The sequence below is a fragment of the Alosa pseudoharengus genome, unplaced genomic scaffold, assembly GCF_046254945.1.
Source record: "Alosa pseudoharengus isolate Yale_2024_CS ecotype anadromous, Long Island Sound unplaced genomic scaffold, YU_APseudo_1.1 YU_APseudo_1.1_scf_5, whole genome shotgun sequence".
Taxonomy (NCBI): domain Eukaryota; kingdom Metazoa; phylum Chordata; class Actinopteri; order Clupeiformes; family Clupeidae; genus Alosa; species Alosa pseudoharengus.
This window is the reverse complement of record NW_027468837.1, coordinates 30,791,439-30,810,376: the sequence shown is the minus strand read 5'-3', so window position 1 is coordinate 30,810,376 and position 18,938 is coordinate 30,791,439. Positions and strand designations below refer to the sequence as shown.

At 41.5% G+C, this 18,938-nt stretch overlaps 1 long non-coding RNA gene across 2 annotated transcripts; it reads left to right on the top strand.

The window, feature by feature from the left end:
• The first annotated feature begins 15,043 nt into the window (after positions 1 to 15,043).
• On the top strand, positions 15,044 to 16,141 carry LOC143103987 (uncharacterized). 2 transcript variants are annotated; one of them, XR_012982971.1, is made up of 4 exons: positions 15,044 to 15,147; positions 15,226 to 15,279; positions 15,373 to 15,434; positions 15,630 to 16,141. It is a non-coding gene; the product is annotated as an uncharacterized LOC143103987 (long non-coding RNA). The 2 variants fall into 2 exon arrangements; XR_012982970.1 differs by having other exon boundaries at positions 15,373 to 16,141.
• The last annotated feature ends 2,797 nt before the right edge of the window (positions 16,142 to 18,938 follow it).

The window sequence follows — 18,938 nt, the reverse complement described above, 5'->3', positions numbered from 1 at the left end:
GACAGACAGTTGAATTTCTGAATGAAAGGAATGTTGGTGCAGTTTTGAAATCTTAAACGTGTAACCCCACACAAGCATAACGTGGTTGTAGGGAGGGGATGTGCTATTTTGGAATTTTACCCGGATACAACGAATAGCCTACTATTTTTTGATTGGATGTCGGTGGCTATTTATTTTTTTGATTTTGCTGGTCAGTGGTGCGCTAGTTGAACCCTGCGAGAAATCCTCTCGTATCCCTGCGCCTCCTCTAATAATTATGCAGATACCTTGACATCCCTAGTAATATTTCTGCGTGAGAAATGCAAGGTGTGGTGTGTGAGCGTGTGAACTTGTTGAATTGCGTGTGTCGCACGCCCATTGCGTGAGACTTGAGAACCCTGCTGGGGTAAGAGGTTCAGTCCCAGTTTAAATTAAATTTAAGAAGGTATTATTTAAACTACAGACAGAACAATGCAGAGACAGAGCATGTCATGAATGTGTGTGACTGTGAGCTCACTCACTGTAAATGTTTTCGTAGACTGGGTGAGATAAACTATGTAGGCTATAGCAATTGCATGACAATGATGAGAGAGAGAGACTTTGCAAAACTTGCATTTTGCAGAATGCTTCTTTCTTGCCCCTGGACTGCAAATTTCTTTATGTTCCGTGAATGCAAATTTAAGGATGGCGGAATTCGCTGACATTATTATTACTAGGTCTGACTGAGACTGACAGCTACGACGTAAACCTAACGTTTCGCGCTGGCTACACTTGCGTCTTTTGATTGGATGAGCGCCAGTTTCTTAATCACAACAAAATACATGTATGTCATTGATTGGTTGCATTTGAAAGGTTGCAATTGAAGGGCGTGAAAGGCGAAATAATTTAATGTTGCATTATGGAATGTTATGTTTTGTATCATGGACATATTTGTTGCAAATCTCCCGACCACTATGTCGACCCGAGACCGCAAGACCAAGACAATGAGACCAAGACAAGACCGAGGGATCCGAGACCAAGACAAGACCAAGACCAAAGACGGTCGAGACTGTGACAAGACCGAGACCACGTAAAAGTGGTCTCGAGACATCCAACTCTACAAAACGTAGTCCTACCCTGCATTAGAGGAGCTGATCATCATACCAAGCACACTCGCTGTTTAGTCATACACCACGGTAAACTAAAACTAAAATGTTACAAAGGTGGCAAAAATAATATAGGGTATTATTAGCCATGACATTACTAGGCTATGAATCGTTCGTTCATTTTTTTGGGGGGGTGGGGTGTGGGGTGTGGGGGGGGTTACAAACTTATTCAAAATCATCCCCCCCTCTGGTTTTGACACAAATCGCACCCTGCTTATATATGATATATTCTCATGGTGTGCTGTGGGCACAGTAAATGACATGACATGAATTTAGCCTACTTGTGCAACCATATGTTGAACTTGCTCTTTATCTGTTTCAAAATGATGCACAAGTAATCGACAAGAGCTGTTTTAATGATCTTTCTTGTCAGTTGAAGGTGTGACATTAAGAGGAAACAAGTTCTAATAAAAAACTAATCAAGCCGGTTTTGTATTGTTTTGACTACAGCATAGGCACAAACAGATTGCTGTGTGTGTGTGCAATGTGTGAAGCCACACCTTGCTCATTTGGAACAGATGAGAGTTATTGCGTGATTGCATAATATGACAACATTTGTAGGTTTGCAATGACCAATGATCATTAAGTTTAGGTATAGCAGCAGATCTAGATGCACCCCATAGCAATAACATGACTGTGCATATAATCATGTCACTGTCTTTAATAAATGTCTCCCATGTCGATTAGGCTGTTGCAACTCCTTGCAAAGTGCAAATCTACATCCTAAATCTATCAATGATCTGCAACAATCTAAGTAATGCAATACGCAATTGGAAATGTTTCATATATGAGTGGTAACACAAAATAACAATTTGTGTAATTTAGCATTATACAACATCAAAACATGACAACGCGTAGTCTAATATTTTATCCCATATCAATTTAGTGGTAAGGTGTTTTGAAACATAATTAAATTAGTCTCCCACCTCCCAACCATAGCATGAGAAAAGGAAACGCACACACAGACACATTTGGCCTGACTGAGGCAACAACAGTGCTCAAACTCCCCAGATAGCAAACATACACTGGGACGGAACTGGGCCACACCTACCACAACGTCCGGCACGGATCTGCATAATGGACCTGATCCGGCGTCCAAACGCAAATCAGTTGGGAGACGGCAGCCTATTTAAGCCTAAATAAGCAAAATTATGTTTCCGGTTTACTTCCGGCTTTTGGCAATGGCGGCCGAAAAGTAGTACAAAGCTTATCAAAATAATAGTCTGTTTGCGATTTCGCTGTTTTGACTGGCGTGTTGAAAAATAAACAATTAAATATTCGACCGTATGTCTCCACTGTGTTATGTATGGAGATTGAAGGCTACGAACGGCATGAATGTTGACAATTATTTTAGTAAATACTCAACGGTATGTCTCCAATGTGTTATTTATGATGATTGACAAAATGTTATTAGGCTACTACATAAGTACCAGCCGTTTATTTCATCATTTGGCTATAGGCCTACAACTTAAATGTTCTAAGCAGGGTAGGAATGCGTCGGCCGTGATGCCCCTTTGAAAATCAAAGGTTTACAGGCCACTGTGGCCTTGGTGCCCCCTTCTTTCAATATTCTGCTTTGCGTCCGTCTAATAGCGATTTTCATTTAGCCTATGGCCTGTCAAAATAATCTTAGCATCACAACGCAAATTAATTCAGTCTTACGCAGTGGAGAAAATGACAGCGCATGGCAAAGTGCGTCCAATTCACCTATTCCTCTCAGTTGAAATACTTGCGATCCCCTACTCATCACACAGACACATGTATCACATCACATGAAAGAGCTTTTTCTCAGCTTTTAAACGATGTTTGCCGCTAATTGCTGTGGTGAACGGTTCGCGAGAAAAGTAAATAATATGATTAGCCTAAATTGAATAACTTCTAGGTTCTGCGCCCATCTCCCTACCCATTCATCTCAGTGGAATACTTTACGAACCCTTTGTTCAACACATGACAAACCATATCAGAATAAACAGCAGACCTTACCGAACACAGAGGTGTAAAGCATTCCCCTGTACAGTTAGCCATTTCAGAGTATTCCGGTTTTAAATTTGCAGCCAGGTCTACATTTATGTCTCCAACTTTGGTCTTTAGGTTTCAAAATGTGTTTAAATTGTTCTACATGATTTCATAACAGGCCAAATACAAAATACATGTGACAAATATTGCCTAGATATAGGTAAATATTAAAACCAGAGGCAGCTGACTAAGTTTGTGAAAGGAGCCTTAATGATCACAAAATGCTAAGCATGCATCTAGGCTATTTGAGTTTCTTAAAGCTGACTCTGAGCTGTGTTTTGTTCAATACATGATTTATAACAGGCCAAATATAAAATAAATGTTAAATATAGCCTAGATAGCTGTAAATATGAGATGATCAGATGATTTACAGTTTTATGTCTAGGCCTATGTCATGTTTCATGTTTTTGTAATGTTTCATACAGTGATGCAAGACTACTGCTGTGAATAGGCTAAATACAACTTTGATCATTTTTATAGCCTACTACTGTATAGTATTAACTTTTGGCCTTTGTGCCCTGACATGTGGCCTTTGTGCCCCCCACCAAATATGCCCAACTGAAGGCCTTGCCCCTAAAATGGTGAAATTCCAAGCCTGGTTCTTATGGGGCGCCAAATGTAACATGCCTTATTTCGTGGACAGAATGACTTTCGTGTGACGAAATACATATATTCATTACGAAACCATGTTACATCATAACGCCTTTTGTCCACGGAATGCACAAATTGGTTTGCATTGTGTCCACGAAACACTGAAGAGAGCACATCATTTCGTGGACGAAATTGACTGGTGGCCTTTTCCTTTCGTGGACATAATGCTGAATGCAGTATTCACTGTCGTAGACGAAATGTTTGGTCAAAAGTAATTCTGTCAACGTAAATACGGAATGCACCTACACGCATCATTCTGTGCATCCTATTTCAATTTCGTCCACAGAAGTATTGTGTTGTGTTACAGAAGGCATTCCGTCCACGCAATAGTAACTTAACAACTTAGGAAATGCATTCAGTGACATATGCTTTCATTCTGTGGACGAAATGCATAATAGAATCACGTACAATACATTTCGTGAGTCAGCAGTTTACGAAATGACTTATGTGTCAGGATAATTTCATTACGTGGACGAAATGCATAAAAGAATCACGAAATCAGTTTTGTGACCTGCTACAATACATTTCGTGAGTCAGCAGTTTACGAAATGAATTATGTGTCAGGATAATTTAATTACGTGGACGAAATGCATAACAGAATCACGAAATCAGCTCTGTGACCTGCTACGATTCATTTTGTGAGTCAGCAGTTTACGGAATGAATTATGTGTCACGATAATTTTATTACGTGGACGAAATGCATAAGAGAATCACGAAATCAGTTTTGTAACCTGCTAAAATACATTTCGTGAGTCAGCAGTTTGCGGAATGAATTAGCGTGGGTCCCATTTAGAAGTGGCACTCGCGCCTCCCGTTCACAGAGCTGCGTGAAATGTAGGCTATTGCAACTTTTCGCCACAAGGTGGCAGCTTAAGTCCGCTGTAGCCATGGAGGTATTATATATAACTGGAGAGAGTGACTAAGTCCCGCCCTCCATACAAATGAATGGTGGAGGCTAGGCTAGTAAATCCGGCCAATTCACAGTCAACGCCATCTTGAACACTGGGGTTCGGATCCAGCGCCAGTCGACTCTGACCATGCGCCAGTTACAAAGCTGGAAATGACGCATGGACCAACGTCGATTTTTATTGGATATTCTGTAAAAAGAGTGTCATCCTCCAGTAAGAGGGTGGCGATAATGCACATAAAGTCCTTGCCTCATAACATAGATATATACCAGAGCCCGTCTACGGAGTGCCTTGCCACTCCGTATTAAGTCCCATTGTACCGAATTTTGGTTGCAGTTCCACCAGAGTTCCACTGGGGGCGATCGCCATGAGTGCAGAATGAATGGGAGTCAATGGAGCTAGACGGCTAAATTTGCCTCTTTCACCTGATTGTCGTTGACAAATCTCAGATTTGATTGTAGTTTGTATAACTTCAACATGGGTTATAGGTCAAAAGTTGAATGAACGAGTACTTATGTCCTTTTGATTTCTTACAGGTTGGGTCGTTGTTGCCCATAACACGCTAGCATTGTGCTAATGAATGACGTCATTGACACGTTTGAAAGGCTTTTTAGAACAATTAAGTGACGTTAAAAAATATAATACTCAACCAAGTGTATTTTGTTTGCCTCCCCTTTCGAAAACAATATTCAAATTACTTGTAAAAAAATTATATCCCGAGAAAAGTGGATTTTGAGGGGTACAGCTCCATAGACCTCCATGCATTCTGCACTCGTGGACGAGCGCCCTCATGTGGAACCACAGAAGGAACTGCAACCAGTTCAGAACAGTTTAGAAACCGGAAGTTTTCCGAGAGTGGCAGTTCTCCCCTTATTAGACATTCTCTGTATATACACTAGATGTCGCCTTGACTACTGCTGTTCATTGGAACGAATGCGTCAATCGAGACGCCATCTTGCTTCAGTGATCCACTCCTCTATAATGCATTAGCGTCAATCTGGGCAAAGATCTAGCGAAAATAAAATCACCATAAATCGTCAAAATCTCAAGCAATTATCTAATTTTTTGGGTTGTTCCAACTGACAGGCATGTATTTATGGTGGAGTCTACAGAAAACTAAGCTTAAGACGATAATAAAGATACATTTTACCCGTCTAGCCCCATAGACTCCCATTCATTCTGCACTAGCTAGCGGCGGCCCCTAGAGGAACAATGAGTAAACTGCAACCAGGTTCGATACAATGAAAGTAAACAGGCTCTTCGTAGACAGGCTCTGGTTGAGGCCACATACCCCTCGTCTCGTTTACTCATGTAAGTTGTAATCTCACCAGAAGTTGCTGTAGATCTGTAGAACATTTACCTCTGCTACTACATAGGCTACGCCAGTCGTTACTTTTATAATCATGGGTCAGTGCCATGGGCAAACGAGATGTAGCTGAATTCATAAATGACAAAGCCATGAGAAAGGTGATTTCCTTACGTTTCAACAACAAAGAAGCCGATCTGCCATCATTGTGAGAAGTTCCCAAATTTGTCGCTAATCGCTAAAAAGGTTTTCTATCGCTGGGGATGGCCAAACGTCGCTAAATAGGTAACGCTGACAATACAGGAGAACTAGTTTCGCGATTCAGATCCCTGTACAAAGATGGCGGCGGTGTTGACGCATGCTGAGAAGCAGAAGGCGACATCTAGTGTATATATCTATGGCCTCATAACAAGAAGAAGAAAAAGTTGCTCGGGAACGCGCATGAGTCCGAGTGGAGTCGCCCTGAAGCACAACTTAATTTCATTGGATAACACAGCGCCTCTAACTAGGAGCGGTCTGCTTGCTGTCCTGCTGCAAATATGCATTCGAACTTGACGTGAAATATCCGTAGTCGAACTATAAATAAACTATTCGGTTTTTAGTGCCAAGTGTAGCGCATTTTTACAGTCTATGATTAGTTTGTTTTTTATTTTATTGTTTGCCATCTCATAGCGGGTGCTCTAAACGTATTCTAGCGTTGGCCCATGACCAAATCAAGCCAATAATAGCCAGTAGCCACAATAATGACTGGAGCCAGAGCCCTCAATAGCCACCCTGTTTTGAAAATAATATTGAAGATATTCAATATTATTGAAGATAGTATTGAAGATAACGCACAGAACGGTCAGCTTGAGCGGACAATTACGCAACTCGTCCCCAACTCATCTAAAATGTGGTGTCTTTACTTTGAGTTGTACCCTGCAGATGGTAAAGTAACAGTTAAAGAGAATTGTCTGCGGACTCAGCAAAAAACAGTTTACTTACGCATCCACGACATCCAATCTTCGCGCTCACCTGTGGAGTTACCATCCAAATGAGGCAGCGGTGTCAGAGGCACAGTAGATGGCCAGAGCATCGCCAGGCGTCCAACATCGTATGATTGCATACTTTCCGTAAATCCTAAATTATGTCCAGGGTCTGGTTTTTTACTTAGGCTGCAAAGCACAGGTATTTATTTGAGGTAGACTTATTCGAGGCAGACCTTTATTTCTTACATTGTACGTTATTGTGAGACATGCGTTTTGTTTGGAGCGGCATACCAGGCTATCAAACGCAGACGATTTTCGGTTTTGGTATGGGATTTAATTTACTTTTTGACTTTTATTATATAGTTAAATGTTGAGACTGATGGGCATTTAAATCTAGAGGGTATTTGATGATCACTGTAAAGTTTCGTGTAGTGGAAAAAGTGTTGGAATTTCCAGCTGTTTATTGCGAGACAATTAAGGACTTTCCTTCATTCATTGAACGTGCGCTGTGATCTAATGGAAACCTTATTGCATAGCGAAGTAGCCTAAATTTAGCTTTTTTTAAAAATTATGCATGGTTTACTTTTTATTAAATTCGTAGGCTGGAATGCCTCGCGGCAATAATTGTGTTTAAATGTAGTAGCCTAGTGCTTGGGGGATGAAACTTTGCACACTCCATGTGGGTCATGTTTCATGTTTTTGTAATGTTTCATACAGTGATGCAAGACTACTGCTGTGAATAGGCTAAATACAACTTTGATCATTTTTATAGCCTACTACTGTATAGTATTAACTTTTGGCCTTTGTGCCCTGACATGTGGCCTTTGTGCCCCCCACCAAATATGCCCAACTGAAGGCCTTGCCCCTAAAATGGTGAAATTCCAAGCCTGGTTCTTATGGGGCGCCAAATGTAACATGCCTTATTTCGTGGACAGAATGACTTTCGTGTGACGAAATACATATATTCATTACGAAACCATGTTACATCATAACGCCTTTTGTCCACGGAATGCACAAATTGGTTTGCATTGTGTCCACGAAACACTGAAGAGAGCACATCATTTCGTGGACGAAATTGACTGGTGGCCTTTTCCTTTCGTGGACATAATGCTGAATGCAGTATTCACTGTCGTAGACGAAATGTTTGGTCAAAAGTAATTCTGTCAACGTAAATACGGAATGCACCTACACGCATCATTCTGTGCATCCTATTTCAATTTCGTCCACAGAAGTATTGTGTTGTGTTACAGAAGGCATTCCGTTCACGCAATAGTAACTTAACAACTTAGGAAATGCATTCAGTGACATATGCTTTCATTCTGTGGACGAAATGCATAATAGAATCACGTACAATACATTTCGTGAGTCAGCAGTTTACGAAATGACTTATGTGTCAGGATAATTTCATTACGTGGACGAAATGCATAAAAGAATCACGAAATCAGTTTTGTGACCTGCTACAATACATTTCGTGAGTCAGCAGTTTACGAAATGAATTATGTGTCAGGATAATTTAATTACGTGGACGAAATGCATAACAGAATCACGAAATCAGCTCTGTGACCTGCTACGATTCATTTTGTGAGTCAGCAGTTTACGGAATGAATTATGTGTCACGATAATTTTATTACGTGGACGAAATGCATAAGAGAATCACGAAATCAGTTTTGTAACCTGCTAAAATACATTTCGTGAGTCAGCAGTTTGCGGAATGAATTAGCGTGGGTCCCATTTAGAAGTGGCACTCGCGCCTCCCGTTCACAGAGCTGCGTGAAATGTAGGCTATTGCAACTTTTCGCCACAAGGTGGCAGCTTAAGTCCGCTGTAGCCATGGAGGTATTATATATAACTGGAGAGAGTGACTAAGTCCCGCCCTCCATACAAATGAATGGTGGAGGCTAGGCTAGTAAATCCGGCCAATTCACAGTCAACGCCATCTTGAACACTGGGGTTCGGATCCAGCGCCAGTCGACTCTGACCATGCGCCAGTTACAAAGCTGGAAATGACGCATGGACCAACGTCGATTTTTATTGGATATTCTGTAAAAAGAGTGTCATCCTCCAGTAAGAGGGTGGCGATAATGCACATAAAGTCCTTGCCTCATAACATAGATATATACACTAGATGTCGCCTTGACTACTGCTGTTCATTGGAACGAATGCGTCAATCGAGACGCCATCTTGCTTCAGTGATCCACTCCTCTATAATGCATTAGCGTCAATCTGGGCAAAGATCTAGCGAAAATAAAATCACCATAAATCGTCAAAATCTCAAGCAATTATCTAATTTTTTGGGTTGTTCCAACTGACAGGCATGTATTTATGGTGGAGTCTACAGAAAACTAAGCTTAAGACGATAATAAAGATACATTTTACCCGTCTAGCCCCATAGACTCCCATTCATTCTGCACTAGCTAGCGGCGGCCCCTAGAGGAACAATGAGTAAACTGCAACCAGGTTCGATACAATGAAAGTAAACAGGCTCTTCGTAGACAGGCTCTGGTTGAGGCCACATACCCCTCGTCTCGTTTACTCATGTAAGTTGTAATCTCACCAGAAGTTGCTGTAGATCTGTAGAACATTTACCTCTGCTACTACATAGGCTACGCCAGTCGTTACTTTTATAATCATGGGTCAGTGCCATGGGCAAACGAGATGTAGCTGAATTCATAAATGACAAAGCCATGAGAAAGGTGATTTCCTTACGTTTCAACAACAAAGAAGCCGATCTGCCATCATTGTGAGAAGTTCCCAAATTTGTCGCTAATCGCTAAAAAGGTTTTCTATCGCTGGGGATGGCCAAACGTCGCTAAATAGGTAACGCTGACAATACAGGAGAACTAGTTTCGCGATTCAGATCCCTGTACAAAGATGGCGGCGGTGTTGACGCATGCTGAGAAGCAGAAGGCGACATCTAGTGTATATATCTATGGCCTCATAACAAGAAGAAGAAAAAGTTGCTCGGGAACGCGCATGAGTCCGAGTGGAGTCGCCCTGAAGCACAACTTAATTTCATTGGATAACACAGCGCCTCTAACTAGGAGCGGTCTGCTTGCTGTCCTGCTGCAAATATGCATTCGAACTTGACGTGAAATATCCGTAGTCGAACTATAAATAAACTATTCGGTTTTTAGTGCCAAGTGTAGCGCATTTTTACAGTCTATGATTAGTTTGTTTTTTATTTTATTGTTTGCCATCTCATAGCGGGTGCTCTAAACGTATTCTAGCGTTGGCCCATGACCAAATCAAGCCAATAATAGCCAGTAGCCACAATAATGACTGGAGCCAGAGCCCTCAATAGCCACCCTGTTTTGAAAATAATATTGAAGATATTCAATATTATTGAAGATAGTATTGAAGATAACGCACAGAACGGTCAGCTTGAGCGGACAATTACGCAACTCGTCCCCAACTCATCTAAAATGTGGTGTCTTTACTTTGAGTTGTACCCTGCAGATGGTAAAGTAACAGTTAAAGAGAATTGTCTGCGGACTCAGCAAAAAACAGTTTACTTACGCATCCACGACATCCAATCTTCGCGCTCACCTGTGGAGTTACCATCCAAATGAGGCAGCGGTGTCAGAGGCACAGTAGATGGCCAGAGCATCGCCAGGCGTCCAACATCGTATGATTGCATACTTTCCGTAAATCCTAAATTATGTCCAGGGTCTGGTTTTTTACTTAGGCTGCAAAGCACAGGTATTTATTTGAGGTAGACTTATTCGAGGCAGACCTTTATTTCTTACATTGTACGTTATTGTGAGACATGCGTTTTGTTTGGAGCGGCATACCAGGCTATCAAACGCAGACGATTTTCGGTTTTGGTATGGGATTTAATTTACTTTTTGACTTTTATTATATAGTTAAATGTTGAGACTGATGGGCATTTAAATCTAGAGGGTATTTGATGATCACTGTAAAGTTTCGTGTAGTGGAAAAAGTGTTGGAATTTCCAGCTGTTTATTGCGAGACAATTAAGGACTTTCCTTCATTCATTGAACGTGCGCTGTGATCTAATGGAAACCTTATTGCATAGCGAAGTAGCCTAAATTTAGCTTTTTTTAAAAATTATGCATGGTTTACTTTTTATTAAATTCGTAGGCTGGAATGCCTCGCGGCAATAATTGTGTTTAAATGTAGTAGCCTAGTGCTTGGGGGATGAAACTTTGCACACTCCATGTGGGTCATGTTTCATGTTTTTGTAATGTTTCATACAGTGATGCAAGACTACTGCTGTGAATAGGCTAAATACAACTTTGATCATTTTTATAGCCTACTACTGTATAGTATTAACTTTTGGCCTTTGTGCCCTGACATGTGGCCTTTGTGCCCCCCACCAAATATGCCCAACTGAAGGCCTTGCCCCTAAAATGGTGAAATTCCAAGCCTGGTTCTTATGGGGCGCCAAATGTAACATGCCTTATTTCGTGGACAGAATGACTTTCGTGTGACGAAATACATATATTCATTACGAAACCATGTTACATCATAACGCCTTTTGTCCACGGAATGCACAAATTGGTTTGCATTGTGTCCACGAAACACTGAAGAGAGCACATCATTTCGTGGACGAAATTGACTGGTGGCCTTTTCCTTTCGTGGACATAATGCTGAATGCAGTATTCACTGTCGTAGACGAAATGTTTGGTCAAAAGTAATTCTGTCAACGTAAATACGGAATGCACCTACACGCATCATTCTGTGCATCCTATTTCAATTTCGTCCACAGAAGTATTGTGTTGTGTTACAGAAGGCATTCCGTTCACGCAATAGTAACTTAACAACTTAGGAAATGCATTCAGTGACATATGCTTTCATTCTGTGGACGAAATGCATAATAGAATCACGTACAATACATTTCGTGAGTCAGCAGTTTACGAAATGACTTATGTGTCAGGATAATTTCATTACGTGGACGAAATGCATAAAAGAATCACGAAATCAGTTTTGTGACCTGCTACAATACATTTCGTGAGTCAGCAGTTTACGAAATGAATTATGTGTCAGGATAATTTAATTACGTGGACGAAATGCATAACAGAATCACGAAATCAGCTCTGTGACCTGCTACGATTCATTTTGTGAGTCAGCAGTTTACGGAATGAATTATGTGTCACGATAATTTTATTACGTGGACGAAATGCATAAGAGAATCACGAAATCAGTTTTGTAACCTGCTAAAATACATTTCGTGAGTCAGCAGTTTGCGGAATGAATTAGCGTGGGTCCCATTTAGAAGTGGCACTCGCGCCTCCCGTTCACAGAGCTGCGTGAAATGTAGGCTATTGCAACTTTTCGCCACAAGGTGGCAGCTTAAGTCCGCTGTAGCCATGGAGGTATTATATATAACTGGAGAGAGTGACTAAGTCCCGCCCTCCATACAAATGAATGGTGGAGGCTAGGCTAGTAAATCCGGCCAATTCACAGTCAACGCCATCTTGAACACTGGGGTTCGGATCCAGCGCCAGTCGACTCTGACCATGCGCCAGTTACAAAGCTGGAAATGACGCATGGACCAACGTCGATTTTTATTGGATATTCTGTAAAAAGAGTGTCATCCTCCAGTAAGAGGGTGGCGATAATGCACATAAAGTCCTTGCCTCATAACATAGATATATACACTAGATGTCGCCTTGACTACTGCTGTTCATTGGAACGAATGCGTCAATCGAGACGCCATCTTGCTTCAGTGATCCACTCCTCTATAATGCATTAGCGTCAATCTGGGCAAAGATCTAGCGAAAATAAAATCACCATAAATCGTCAAAATCTCAAGCAATTATCTAATTTTTTGGGTTGTTCCAACTGACAGGCATGTATTTATGGTGGAGTCTACAGAAAACTAAGCTTAAGACGATAATAAAGATACATTTTACCCGTCTAGCCCCATAGACTCCCATTCATTCTGCACTAGCTAGCGGCGGCCCCTAGAGGAACAATGAGTAAACTGCAACCAGGTTCGATACAATGAAAGTAAACAGGCTCTTCGTAGACAGGCTCTGGTTGAGGCCACATACCCCTCGTCTCGTTTACTCATGTAAGTTGTAATCTCACCAGAAGTTGCTGTAGATCTGTAGAACATTTACCTCTGCTACTACATAGGCTACGCCAGTCGTTACTTTTATAATCATGGGTCAGTGCCATGGGCAAACGAGATGTAGCTGAATTCATAAATGACAAAGCCATGAGAAAGGTGATTTCCTTACGTTTCAACAACAAAGAAGCCGATCTGCCATCATTGTGAGAAGTTCCCAAATTTGTCGCTAATCGCTAAAAAGGTTTTCTATCGCTGGGGATGGCCAAACGTCGCTAAATAGGTAACGCTGACAATACAGGAGAACTAGTTTCGCGATTCAGATCCCTGTACAAAGATGGCGGCGGTGTTGACGCATGCTGAGAAGCAGAAGGCGACATCTAGTGTATATATCTATGGCCTCATAACAAGAAGAAGAAAAAGTTGCTCGGGAACGCGCATGAGTCCGAGTGGAGTCGCCCTGAAGCACAACTTAATTTCATTGGATAACACAGCGCCTCTAACTAGGAGCGGTCTGCTTGCTGTCCTGCTGCAAATATGCATTCGAACTTGACGTGAAATATCCGTAGTCGAACTATAAATAAACTATTCGGTTTTTAGTGCCAAGTGTAGCGCATTTTTACAGTCTATGATTAGTTTGTTTTTTATTTTATTGTTTGCCATCTCATAGCGGGTGCTCTAAACGTATTCTAGCGTTGGCCCATGACCAAATCAAGCCAATAATAGCCAGTAGCCACAATAATGACTGGAGCCAGAGCCCTCAATAGCCACCCTGTTTTGAAAATAATATTGAAGATATTCAATATTATTGAAGATAGTATTGAAGATAACGCACAGAACGGTCAGCTTGAGCGGACAATTACGCAACTCGTCCCCAACTCATCTAAAATGTGGTGTCTTTACTTTGAGTTGTACCCTGCAGATGGTAAAGTAACGGTTAAAGAGAATGTTGTCTGCGGACTCAGCAAAAAACAGTTTACTTACGCATCCACGACATCCAATCTTCGCGCTCACCTGTGGAGTTACCATCCAAATGAGGCAGCGGTGTCAGAGGCACAGTAGATGGCCAGAGCATCGCCAGGCGTCCAACATCGTATGATTGCATACTTTCCGTAAATCCTAAATTATGTCCAGGGTCTGGTTTTTTACTTAGGCTGCAAAGCACAGGTATTTATTTGAGGTAGACTTATTCGAGGCAGACCTTTATTTCTTACATTGTACGTTATTGTGAGACATGCGTTTTGTTTGGAGCGGCATACCAGGCTATCAAAGGCAGACGATTTTCGGTTTTGGTATGGGATTTAATTTACTTTTTGACTTTTATTATATAGTTAAATGTTGAGACTGATGGGCATTTAAATCTAGAGGGTATTTGATGATCACTGTAAAGTTTCGTGTAGTGGAAAAAGTGTTGGAATTTCCAGCTGTTTATTGCGAGACAAGGACTTTCCTTCATTCATTGAACGTGCGCTGTGATCTAATGGAAACCTTATTGCATAGCGAAGTAGCCTAAATTTAGCTTTTTTTTAAAATTATGCATGGTTTACTTTTTATTAAATTCGTAGGCTGGAATGCCTCGCGGCAATAATTGTGTTTAAATGTAGTAGCCTAGTGCTTCAGCCTCTGGCAAGCTCCAAAGAGGGCGGCAATAGGTTGAGAGCAACGTGTTGGAGACCCATGGTGTAACGAGACAAGGTCTTTATGCCGCTGTTGTGTAATTTATTGTCTTTAATCATGTTTAGGCTATGTTTGTTCGGGACAAACAACAACGAAACAAGATCAATAACGTTACAGAAACGTGTTATTGAGCAGAAACGTAAACACGCCGCACGCCGCATGTGGAGAAAGGTAGGGAAATTCAACTTTGTCGTCCACCACATAAAATAATAGTTCGAGGGTTTTTTTTCCGATTAAAATATGCTCATGTAACCGGCAGACTAACTGCTGTACCAAGTTTGTCCTCCTGTTCTCACCGTAGCTCCTCTCCTATTGGTCACGCCCTCCAGTTAGCTTGCAGGTGGCTATGTACAGCGTCAATGGCACTTTCTATAAGACCGGCACCGGAGGTGGGCTAGTAAGTGATCCCTAGGCTCCGTACGTCCTCCCTACACTGTGTTCGCTGTGCTGTCACCTATGAAAGGTATGTGCCAACGCTCCTTTTTCACTGCAAACATGTTCTTTAGCCAGCTGTGTTTAAAGTGCAACTGTTTGACAACAGGTATTTGGCTGTGTACCAGACGCTTCCGGGTAGTGTTTTGTTGATCTACCGAAGGTATTTACAAGCACTCTACACCGTAGATGATTGAACTGTATGGTCCTTTTGTAAATGCCTTCACGCACATTCACAGCAATGTTTTTAACGTAGGTCTTGACTGAAAAGACGCCGTGTACGCGCAGGTTGCACTGTCTATTGGGAGATGCGTTAAGGTAACATTGGCTGTATAGCTCAGTAAGGTTTGCCATGTAATGTGTGTGCATGTGTATGGATGTTTATATGCATGTTTACAGTAACTGGATCTACTATAATGTGTCATGTTTCGCTGTAAGTCCTTGTGATTTAATGAGCCAATAACCTTTTATTATGTTGTATGTGGGCTATGCTTGTGTGTGATTTTTATGTAGGTTTGCGTACTGGAGAGATACCAGGGGGTCCCATTTCCATTCATGTTGAGTGGTGTATTCCTAGAGGTAAAAGGAAACCCTGTTGTATTGTATTTGTATTGCTTGATATTGGTTTAGGCTGTATTTACCATAAACAATGGATTTTAACTGTGTTTGTTTACCCCTTCAGAAAGATTGCCACTGCTGCTTTGCCTCCGGTAGATTTAAGTAATTGTAGCTCTTGCCTCATTTTGTTTTCTTTATTTTGTTTTGTTTGTCCGATTGATTTGGCCTAAACATAGGCGTGGCTGTGTTCATTTATCTGCCCTTCGTCGTGGTGTGTCGGCAACAGGTGTGGTATTGGCTGCCCCAGTATTTTGCTGTGGTTATGTGTTACGGTGGTAATGCTAACATCTAGCTTTCTTGACCCAGCCAGTTATTGCCAATAGCAACCATATCTTCCCTTCTCCCCTCCAGAGAAACAGAGTGTTGCAGCTGTTCCGCGGGGCAGGTCGCTGGATCTGAGTCCTCCTCTTCGCATACTTCACACAGTATCTGTAGTGGTAACGTGCACCTCACTATTTGCAGTGATCACTCTTTGTAGTACCTGTGCCTATGCGAGTGTGTGTGTGTGTGTGTGTGTGTGTGTGTGTGTCTGTGAATAGGCAACAGAATCAGCAGCACGGGTGGTGTGTCGGTCTCACTCCTCTTCCAGGACAGGTAACCTCTCCCGAACAGCTGATCAAATTAACCCTACGTGATTACATGTAATATTCCTGGTGGCAGCCACTACCTTCCTCTTGCTGGCCTATTGGGCCTAATATGTATTGCACACACCTATTGGGCCTAATATGTATTGACTGACTTTTTACTGAATTGCTTGTGAATAAATATTGTTTATTTTTTCATTGAAATACCACGTCTCTGTCATTACTTGCTTATCTGTGTGCGAGAGCCCTCTTGTCTAAATCAAGGTGTTGGAGGTCTAGCTAAAGTACATCTTGGTGTGAAAGGCCCCAAGTGGCGTAGTCGAGCACCCTAGAGTCAAGACTGACTTGTCATCTGACTCCCGTGGTCACACTCATATTGATTAATACCCTTTATTCATGAGTTCAAAGCCTAGATAAGCCGATTTTTGTGCAATTTCAACCCAATTGAAAGCGAAATTAGCCTGCAAGTAAGTTTAAGTAGGCTATCAACAACAATATGTGGTAGCCTATCCTAATTAGCTTACATTATTGTTCACGTTATGGTTTAATTGTCAAAAGTAGTGCCCTGTGTGCTACAATTCCAGCTAAACCTTTTACAATTATGTGTTATGTTTGGCTTTTACAGTTATGTGTCATGTTTGGCATTACATCAGTCATATTGCTAGCGTATTTGTTTAAATATTTTGGGTTTTCCTGTACAAAAAAATATCTGCATTCAAAAGACAAAAACGACTAGGCCTACTGCCATTTTTCTGAAGTAGAATGCAGTACACTAACATTTCAGTAAATATTGCATTACTACGTAGGGCAATGAATTTTTTTCCTTGTATAAAGTACTGTATTTTCCTGCATTTGAACTGCACATATTCTTCCAAAACTGCAGTGTTGACAGTTGGTTATATATATTTTTTGTATTGTAGTATTTTAATATTTACACACTGTTACACCTTCATTGTGCAGATACAGTTAGAACAAAATGATTCATACCCCTGGCAAATATTGATTTAATGTTGCTTTTCTCTTGACCAATAATGTTTGTTCTGACTGAAACGGACACTGCCACATGCCAAAAGGTTGTAAGACAATGTGATGGAATAAAAAAACAAGCATTTTTATCTTTTAACATGTTTAAGCACACAGAAGGGTGGAATATAGCTTATTATAGCTTAAATCACACCTGCACACTGCAAGCATTCCAAAAATATATAATTTAGGCCACTTACATAGATCTATCCTTCTACAATACCCTAAAAAGTACCCGCGTTCAAAATAATGCGTCACTCTGAACCGTGATCTCATCCTGGCACATGGTTTTATTAAGCACACAGAAGGGTGGAATATAGCTTATTATAGCTTAAATCACACCTGCACACTGCAAGCATTTCAAAAATATATCATTTAGGCCACCTACATGGATCTATTCTTCTACAATACCCTAAAAAGTACCCGCGTTCAAAATAATGCGTCACTCTGAACCGTGATCTCATCCTGGCATATGGTTTTATTAAGCACCAGGTAAGGACGTTGGGGTACAGTGCCTCTCACACCACACATACACACACACCCCGATTTTTTTGCAGACACAATGCTTTGCGTTTCAGCTAGAGGGATGAAACTTTGCACACTCCATGTGGGTCATGTGCAGAAGGTCTGACTTGAATTTCAGCCTCGTAGCTCCATGCTACCACCCAAAACTCCACCTCTGAAGTGGGAGTGGTCAACTTTTTTTAATGTTTTTCCTTCACAGTTTTTTTTGTGGGTGTGTCAGAGATCCCACCTTTGGAACAGTTGTCAGGGGCCTCAAGGCTGTGCCGTGCCTCTTGGTCCCATCCCTCTAGCACCTAGCGTTACCGCGCCAGAAGAGGTAAACCTTGTACGTTTCGAACCGTTTATCTCCTTCCGGGAATAATCCACCGACTCCAAACTGAGCCTGGCTTGTTTGTGATGTCCCGTTGTTCAACATAATCTGATTTCATACTTATCGGACCAACATAAGTGAGTTTTTTGGCTAAAAATGTAAAAATGGCTAAATGTTAAATCGCCAAAAAAGTAATTTTTGCTAGCACAATGCTTTGCGTTACAGCTAGAGAAATGAAACTTTTCACGCTCCATGTGGGTCATGTGCTGAAGGTCTGACTTGAATTTCAGCCTCGTAGCTCCATGCTACCACCCACAACTCCACCTCTGAAGTGGGAGTGGTCAACTTTTTAAAAGTTTTTCCTTCACAGTTTTTTTGTGAGTGTCTCAGAGATCCCACCTTTGGAGCAGTTGTCAGGAGCCTCAAGGCAGTGCCGTTGGTCTTGGTCCCATCCCTCTAGCACCCAAGGTTGGATTACCATCCCCATCATCATCACTATTGCTATTAGTAGTAGTAGTAGTAGTAGTAGTAGTAGTAGTAGTTATACTAGTACAACAGGTATGTGCTCCTTGCAGGGCTGTGGTGATGGATGGCACCACACTTGGTTATCATCGCCGGTTTGCCAAGCAGCCCCAGGCTACACCGCCCACTCAGGACCAAGGGAAAGACCAAGGGAAAGAAGGAAGATAAGTATTTTTTAACATTGTATATGTATGCAATCCTTCAACTTTTCTGATATGTATTTACAAATGAACATCAATC